The 8,833-nt window shown below is 38.0% G+C and overlaps 1 pseudogene; it reads left to right on the top strand.

The window, feature by feature from the left end:
- Window positions 1-453: 453 nt before the first annotated feature.
- Window positions 454-2,036, top strand: LOC117066044 (annotated as a pseudogene).
- Window positions 2,037-8,833: the final 6,797 nt, after the last annotated feature.

Genomic DNA, 8,833 nt, shown 5'->3' with positions numbered 1-8,833 from the left:
TTTGAAATTCATGAAATTATATATAGCTTGTAATGTAGATATTTCTATAACAAGTTATGGAAAGCAAAGTGATATAATACAGTGTAGGCTTCTCCAGATGTCCATCCAAATAAAAATCGTATTGAAATAGAGGCCCAACCAGGCGTGGTGGCTCAAGCCTATAATCCCAGCACTTTGGAAGGCCAAGGAGGGTGGATCACTTTAGGTCAGAAGTTCAAGACCAGCCTGACCAAAAGTGTGAAACCCCGTCTCCACTAAAAGTACAAAAATTAGCCAGAGGAGGAGCAAGCTGGAACGGGAAGTGGTTGCATAGTCTCCGGGATCCTGAGGCCTGGAGGAGGGGTCTGTGAATGGCTGACTGGCTTTGCCCCGAGTCAGGTCCCAAGCCGGCCTCCCTTGGGCCAGCCCGATGTGACTGAACCCAGTGGAGCCTGAGCAAGGAGCGGGTCCCTCATGGAATCGGAGGGCGGGAGGAACGTGACATCGCGGGGATGGTTTCACCCAAATATCACTGGTATGGAGGCAGAAAACCTGATGACAAGAGGAGTTGATGGCAGCTTTTTGGCAAGGCCTAGTAAAAGTAACCCTGGAGACTTCACACTTTCCATTGGAAGAAATGGAGCTGTCACCCACATCAAGATTCAGAACACTGGTGATTACTATGACTTGTATGGAGGAGAGAAATTTGCCACTTTGGCTGAGTTGGTCCAGTATTACATGGAACATCATGGACAATTAAAAGAGAAGAATGGAGATGTTGTTGAGCTTAAATATCCTCTGAACTGTGCAGATCCTACCTCTGAAAGGAACTGAAATACGACGTTGGTGGAGGAGAACAGTTTGATTCTTTGACAGATCTTGAGGAACATTATAAGAAGAATCCTATGATGGAAACATTGGGTACAGTGCTACAACTCAAGCAGCCCCTTAACACGACTTGTATAAATAATGTTGCAGAGTTCGAGAACTAAGCAAATTAGCTGAGCCATAGACAAAGTCAAACAAGGCTTTTGGGAAGAATTTGAGACACTACAACAAGAGGGCAAAACTCTCTACAGCTGAAAAGAGGGTCAAAGACAAGAAAACAAAAACAAAAAAAGATATAAAAACATCTTGCCCTTTGATCATACCAGGGTTGTCTTACAAGACAGTGATCTCAATCAGCCTGATTCAGATTACATCAATGCAAATATCATCATGTCTGAATTTGAAACCAAGTGCAACAATTCAAAGTCCAAAAAGAGTTACATTGCCACACAAGGCTGCCTGCAAAACATGGTGAGTAACTTTTGCAGATGGTGTTCCAGGAAAACTCCCAAGTGATTGTCATGACAACAAAAGAAGTGGAGAGAGGAAAGAGTAAATGTGTCAAATACTGGCCTGATGAGTATGCTCTGAAAGAATATGATGTCATGCATGTTAGGAAGGTCAAAGAAAGCACCCTTCATGACTATACGCTAAGAGAACTTAAACTTTCAAAGGTTGCACAAGGGAACGTGGAGAGAATGGTCTGACAATACCGCTTTCAGACCTGTCTGGACCATGGAGTGCCCAGCGACTCCGGGGGCATGCTGGACTTCCTGGAGGAGGAGCATCATAAACAGGAGAGCATCATGGATGCAGGGCCATTTGTGTTGCACTGCAGTTCTGGAATTGGCCGGACAGGGACGTTGATTGTGATTGATACTCTTATTGACATAATCAGAGACAAAGGTGTTGACTGTGACATTGATGTTCTCAAAACCATCCAGATGGTGTGGTCTCAGAGGTCAGGGATGGTCCAGACAGAAGTGCAGTACTGATTTATCTATATGGCAGTCCAGCATTATATTGAAACACTACAGCACAGGATTGAAGAGCAGAAAAGCAAGAGGAAAGGGCACAAATATACAAATATTAAGTATTTTCTAGCAGACCAGACAAGTGGAGATCAGAACCCCATCCTGCCTTGTACTCCAACACCACCCTGTGCAGAAATGAGAGAAACAGTGCTAGAGTCTGAAAACGTGATGCAACAGCAGAAAAGATTGAGATGAGAAAACCTGCCAGAACTTCAGCACAGAAATAGATGTGGACTTTCACCCTCTCCCTAAAAAGATCAAGAACAGATGCGAGAAAGTTTATGTGAAGACAGAATTTGAATTTGGAAGGCCTGCATTGTGGTTGACTACCTCTGATAAGCAAAATTTGAAACCATTTAAAGAACACTGTATTTTAACTTAACAATACCTGCTTCCCAATTACTCATTTCCCCAGATAAAAAGAATCATCTCTACAATGTAGACAGCATTATATTTTATAGAATTTGTTTTATCTTGAGGAAGCAGTTAAATTGTGCACTGTATTTTGCTGATGGTGGGGATTCAGATTCTAGTAATAGGCTTTTTTTTCTTCTTCTTTTTACAAACTTAACCAGTTTATTTATTTATTTTTTCCTCATTATGGGGGATAAGAAGAAATGATTTGGGAAAATTAAGTAACAACATTCTAGAAAAGTGAGAACAATCTCATTTACCATCGTGTATCCAGTAGTGGGTAATTCATTTTGATGGCTTCTATTTTTGACCAAATGAGAATTAAGCCAGTCCCTGAGACTGTCAGAAGCTGACTGGTCTACCTTTGTGTTGGCATTAAAGAGTCATAGAAAAATAATCATGGATATTTATAAATTAAGATAAGAGATGTGGCTTTTTTTTTTTTTTTTTTCCAGCCGATGACCAATTATAGTTCAGTTGTTGACTGAGAAGGTTGTGGTGGGAAAATGTTTGCCACATTTTCTTTGCATTTGAGTAATTGTTTTGTACTTAGAAAAAAGGCATCTATGAATGACCAGTGTTTTTGGTTGTCAAATGTTGCTGACAAACTTAACCCAAAACTTCAGTTGCTTAAAGAAACCCCACCCCCAACTGTTCTTCAGTCTGAGCTGGACTCAGCTGGACTGTTCTTCTGCCAGCCTGCAGATGGCCACTCATGTGGTCAGCAGGTCGGCAGAGAGACTGGGATGGCTGGGGTTCTCTCTCTGCCTGCAGTCCTGAGTCTCTCCTTCTCCATATAGTCTCTTTCAGTGGCCTGGCTGTCAGGTAGCTAGACCTGTCACGTGCAGCTCAGAGCTCCCAAGAGCTCAAAAGCAGAAGTGATCAGGCCTTCTGAAGACTTAAATCCAGAATTGTCACCGTGTCCCATCTACTGCCCTCTATTGATGATGATGATGATGATGATGATGATTTTTTCTAATCAAAAGAGAGCTGGATTATGCCCTTTACTTACTAAACAAATCACAAGCCCAGCCCAGTTTCAAGAAAAGGGTGTGAAGTACAGGTGCGGTTAATTGGGGGGCCACTAGTCTAACAGATGGTCACAACCAGTGCTATGGAAAACCAAGGATATTAGCAAAAGTAGAAGTTGCTAGTGACCTTGGGAAGTTGAAGTTGCTTACAGTAGCTGGGACAAGCTGAAAGTCAGACTGAGAAATAAAGAGAGGGCCTTCAAGAAGCTTCGTGAATGATTTCTGCCAACTCTGAGCCTATTTTTGGAACCAGCACTTACGGAAACTGATCTTGTGAGGATGGATGTGTTTAGGGGCACAAGGCTTTTGAGGGCAACACCACCCTACTGGGACACCCCCAGACTTGGGAAATGTGACTCTTTCTTAATGCCACTGGTTTCCAGTCAGGCCACAATGAGAAAGAACAGCCCTAACAGGCCTCCAGCCAGGTTGAACGAACTCATTTTTGTTTAAGCCAACTGGTGAGATTGGCTAATGTTCTACCTTAAGTGCCTTCTCCAAAGACATCCCTCTTTGTCTCATACATTTAATCATAATTCAGTGCAGATATTTCAATGAAAATATTGTTGGTTGACTTTTGTGACGGTAATAAAAGGCTATGGCATCTTTGCTGTGAAGTTATGGTCTCCTTGGAGTCTTCTGACTTTGGCTCCTGAAAGGAAGGCCAAGATCCAGCCCTGGGAGTTGTTCCTTTCTGAGGTTTCTCAGTCCCTTGAGACTCTCAGGTAGTTTGGCTGCCATTCTCATTGACAAAATGTATATCAGCCCCACCCCTACCCCCCAGTATTCATTGAACTTTGAATTGCTTCAGAACACAGCTGTGGCCTGAAGGTATTTCCCTATTAGGGAAATGTGACTACTGTCTTCTAGTCAAATTTGTAAAGAAAAAGATTTCAGTCCAGTATTTGCAGCAAGAAGCTTGAATCCTGTTCTTTTTACTGCATTGCTACATTGACTTATTCTCCATTTTGCTTTGGTTTTGTCTTGACTTGACTTTGGGGGTAAAATCTTTCACCAGCACACAAGAGTTTGATTGTACAAATGTATTTCCTGCATTAACATCTCTGCCTGTTGCCTAAGATCAGTTGCTTTTATACTCAGAATGGAAATACCTGATCTTGGCTAGCTTTATTTGTTATAAGATATTGATTTCACTTAGATTTCCCTCCACGAGGTCAACAAACTATCATGTTCTTATGTGAACTTAGGCCAAGGCCAGAGTTATCATAATCCCTAGGTTGCTAAGGCTTATTATGTGTTTGGCAAATGGTGATTGCAGGTTCTCAGATGAGTTTACTTTACATGGGATGGAATCAGGCAAAGAGGCTGGGATGATGGAGAAAGGTCAAGGTGCAGGTTTAAAAAAAAAGTTGTGGAAATGAAAGTTCCAAAGAGGTGGTTTCTCAGGAAGTCAGAGAGCCCAGGGCGAGAGTAGTCAGTAACGGGTGAATCAGTTATTTGGAAAGTCAGTGTGACAGACACATGGATGCCGTTCACTTCTAGGTTGCTGGTAGGTATTAAATGTGCACAATATTCCATAGCTCACTGAGGATTTTAAAATTATAAGCATAGGATTTTATATTTTGGGGTGAAAGAGTTATCTGGCACATAGTATTGGGTTTTTTTTTTTAAAAAAAAGCCAAATTTCACAGTCTTAGTAACTTTTTGTTAAAAAAAAAACTAAAAGGTGCTTCATGTCTAGTGTGTGGCCTTTCTGAAACTTATGGTCATCTCTCTCACTGAAATCAAGGTCTTTTCAAATGTGGCTAAATGGGGTTGAGAAAACATAGATAGGACTTTCGTAGTATGTGTGTGCATTATTTAAAAAGCCCAGTTGCTTCGGGTAAACAGTGAAGAAAATGGTCAAGATTATTTTTAGAGGTTATTTTATTGGGGATTTTAAGAACTAATAACATCTTGAGTTATTTTTAATTGAGGGGCCTGTGGAAAGGCTAGCAATTGTGAAGTGTTTTGTTGTAGCCTAGTATCCATAAGAGAAACGTAGGCTATAGACATAACTACAAAGCCAGTGCAGTTTTTGTTCTCTATATGTTGTTGGGGGAATCAAGTTTTGCACATAGCAAGCACATGGCCTCCCTGATGTCAGGATGCCTTTGTTAGGATCTGTATTTGCCCTTAATTTTGTTGAAATCTTTTTTCCTTCTTCCTCTTGAAAAGTTCCAAAATATAGTTTATTGTATCTTTCTTCACTAAAAATGTGTTCCTTTTTCACTATGGGCAGTCCACACAAGGCAAAAACTATTGAACAGTTGGTTTTAGTGTGTCATAAAACTTTGTTTTTTATCAAACTAATTTTGACAAGTTTTCATCCTAAGCCTCAAATCATGTAATTAATAATTTGCCTGTTTATTTATGACCTAATTGTGATTCTCTTATTAATAAAACCTGATGGGAAAAGGATCCTTGATTAAGCTGATGACTAGATCCACAATTAATTTTCCTGCAGTATATGAAGTATTGTACCAGAGTATTAAAAGGTATGTAATATTTATTGATAAATCTATCCTTTAAAAGGAATACATTTTAGGATGTCATCATGTTGATGTGAATCATGTAAATGTTGATAATATGCTGTTTATTATACATTTAGTGTTTCAAAAGAGTCACTTAATTGCCTTTTTGCCCACATATATTATGTAGTCTATTTGCAACTGTTTGTTTAAAAAAATGACATTAAAATAATAGTTTATGTAGAGAAATATTCGTGGATGTTAATTGTCTCTCCACCTGTATTTATGGGTGTTAGCACAAGTGCTTTGCTAGTTGCAAAGCTGTATTATCAGAGTAAAAGTGTATTTGTAAACTGTATGGGAAATAAAAATTAAGAATAAAACCATTTTCTTATATAAAAAAAAAAATTAGCCAAGTATGGTGGTGGGTGCCTGTAATTCCAGCTACCTGGGAGGCTGAGGCAGGAGAATCACTTGAACCCAGGAGGCAGATGTTGCAATGATCCAAGATCATGCCACTGCACTCCAGCCTGGGCGAACAGAGTGAAACTCCATCTCAAAAATTTTATTTTTTTAACAAGTATTTTTTTTTTACTTATTTTTTTTAAGACTAGTCAAGCGCAATAGTGAGGAGGAAAAAGGTAGAACAGAAGTTCCATCTGTGACTGTGAACAATCAGTTGAGATAACGCGTTGCCTCTGGACAAGCCTCTTCAAGTATTTAGTGAACACATATTATAAACATATTGAACTAATTTTAAAAATATGTAATTTATATAAACATGTAAATTGCACATACATATACATATACACAGAGCTTATTCTGAACAAATGTGTATGTATGGGCAAGAAACACAATAAAACTGCGAGGACGAAATGGTACACTGCTGGAATATATTACCGTATTGTGCCTACATTGTGGGCTTATGTACGTGATTTCTTATGGAATTTACAATTGAACAAAGGTAAAGGTAAATTTGCCAAATGTAACGCATAAAATTATTGTTCCGTCTCTTCACTCCCTTCTTATAATAAAATGATACACCAACATTTGCCATGTGACTGCAGTGCCTCCAGGAGCGAACACAGATCATCCAGCATATCACATTGACGAAGCCTGCACCAAATGATTCTTGTGGCCAATAATAGGATATTAGGAGATGCCATGAGTTTCTGCTTAAAATGTGCTTGTGTAGTTTGTACATTAGCTTAGCTCTTATATTTCTTCTACCATCTACCTTGAAAAGAGCATAACCAAGGCTAGTACTAATTCCAGAATGAGGAACTCATGGGGAATATCTAAGCCCATGTTTCTATAAGTTAAAAAAAAAAAAAAAAAAAAAAACTTTCTGTAAGCCATTGAGATTTTGAGTTTGTTATGAAGAATTTATTGCAGAATTCTAATAAATGCATCAATGGTAGTATCAATATCAGATAATTCTGGAATGAGAAAATTCTGAAATAAGCAATGTGGGAGAAAAATTAAACATTGTGAAGGGTAGAGAATGAAAAATAAATCCAGACAATAACACCTCCAGGTCAAACTCGAGATTTGATAAAAATAATTGCTATTTTTTTAAAGCAAATCACATGCCAGCATAGGTTAAAGTTTCTCTATATATTGGTAAACAAGTTCTATTTTGATAAATGTTTTCATTGTGCTTATTTTTTTCATACTACTCTACCTATCTTATATTTACTACACAGTTTTGATAGTAATATGCAGTATATATATTTTTAAAACCAGTGTGACAAACTTTTAAAAAAATGTGTTGTTTAATTCATTTATAATTACCCTAATCACTGACATGTGTGTTTAAGTAGACTCTTTTATATTTTATAATTTCTTCACTGTTTCGTCCATTTTTTGGATGTATTATATGTTTTTTAATCAACTTCCATTTTCCTTTTTGAAAATTTGCTAGTTATTATTTTAGTTTTAGTTGATAACTCATTTAAAATGTATAAGACACACTTAGTTTATTAATGGTAAAATAAAATACAGGACTAATATAGGACACAGAGTGTGTGTCCTAGAATATTTCCAGATTTCAGACAATATAGGGGTCTTAGAATTCTTAGAACACCTGTCTCCAGTTATTTCCCCATGCCTTTAGTTTCATTGTAGATATGTGCTTTAATTAGTGTGCATGCATATATATAATATGTACTTCATTGAGCATAAGTATTATATATAAAGTTCTACAACACATAATTTTTCCTTAGTCAATTTCATTTAATCCACCTTCAAATTTGCCTGTCACATTCTTCCGTCTGCTTTCTTTATCCCTATGGTTCTATCTGTGAGTGTTTTCCAATGCCAAAAAATTCTTCCTGTAGCATTTTCTTTAATCGGGGACTTGCACAGCTGATTTCTTCCAGTTTTTGTTTTTCAAAAATTAACAATTATCTTCATTTCTGAATGATATTTTCACAAGGTATTGAGTTCTAGGGTTCTAGGGTGGCACTTCAATGATTTCAGCCCATTCTCTGCTGGCTTCTACTGTTTCTTTGGGGAAGTTTTTTGAAGGCAACATGCTTTTTTCTGGCTTCTCTAATTCTATTTTCTTGCTGCCTTTATAACTCTCCTCTTTGTCTTTGTTTTTGGCAGTTTTACTGCAATATTTCTGTTTCTGTTTTTTTTCTTTGTTTCTTTGATTTGCTTTTAGTGTATGTGTGTGTGTGTGTGTGTGTGTGTGTATTATTGTTGTTGTTGCTGTTATTGTGTTGCTGCATGCCTGATTATTTTTGCATGAGACCAAGAAATTAAGTATAAAACAGTGCAAGATAACTTAAAACTCAAATTGCTTTTTCATCCAAAAATGTTTATTTCAAGAATCAATTAAACAGTATGCAGGTAACCTTAATACGAATGGACATTGACTTGCTTTGGAGCTGGCTTCAGTTACTGTGATTGCTGGCATATTTTGTCTTCACCTAACCTAAGGCATATCCTCTCAGGGTCCCAACTGAAATTTTGGCAGGGGTGGAATCCAGGATCCTTCTCCCAGGTTAGCCTCAAATTCCAATTGATGTCCTCTTATCAACTCTGTGCAATTGTCCAAAACTCTGGTAAG

The sequence above is a fragment of the Trachypithecus francoisi genome, unplaced genomic scaffold (genome assembly GCF_009764315.1).
Source record: "Trachypithecus francoisi isolate TF-2019V2 unplaced genomic scaffold, Tfra_2.0 Lachesis_group2, whole genome shotgun sequence".
Classification (NCBI taxonomy): domain Eukaryota; kingdom Metazoa; phylum Chordata; class Mammalia; order Primates; family Cercopithecidae; genus Trachypithecus; species Trachypithecus francoisi.
The sequence above is the reverse complement of the archived record's forward strand: the minus strand, read 5'-3'. Positions and strand labels throughout refer to the sequence as shown.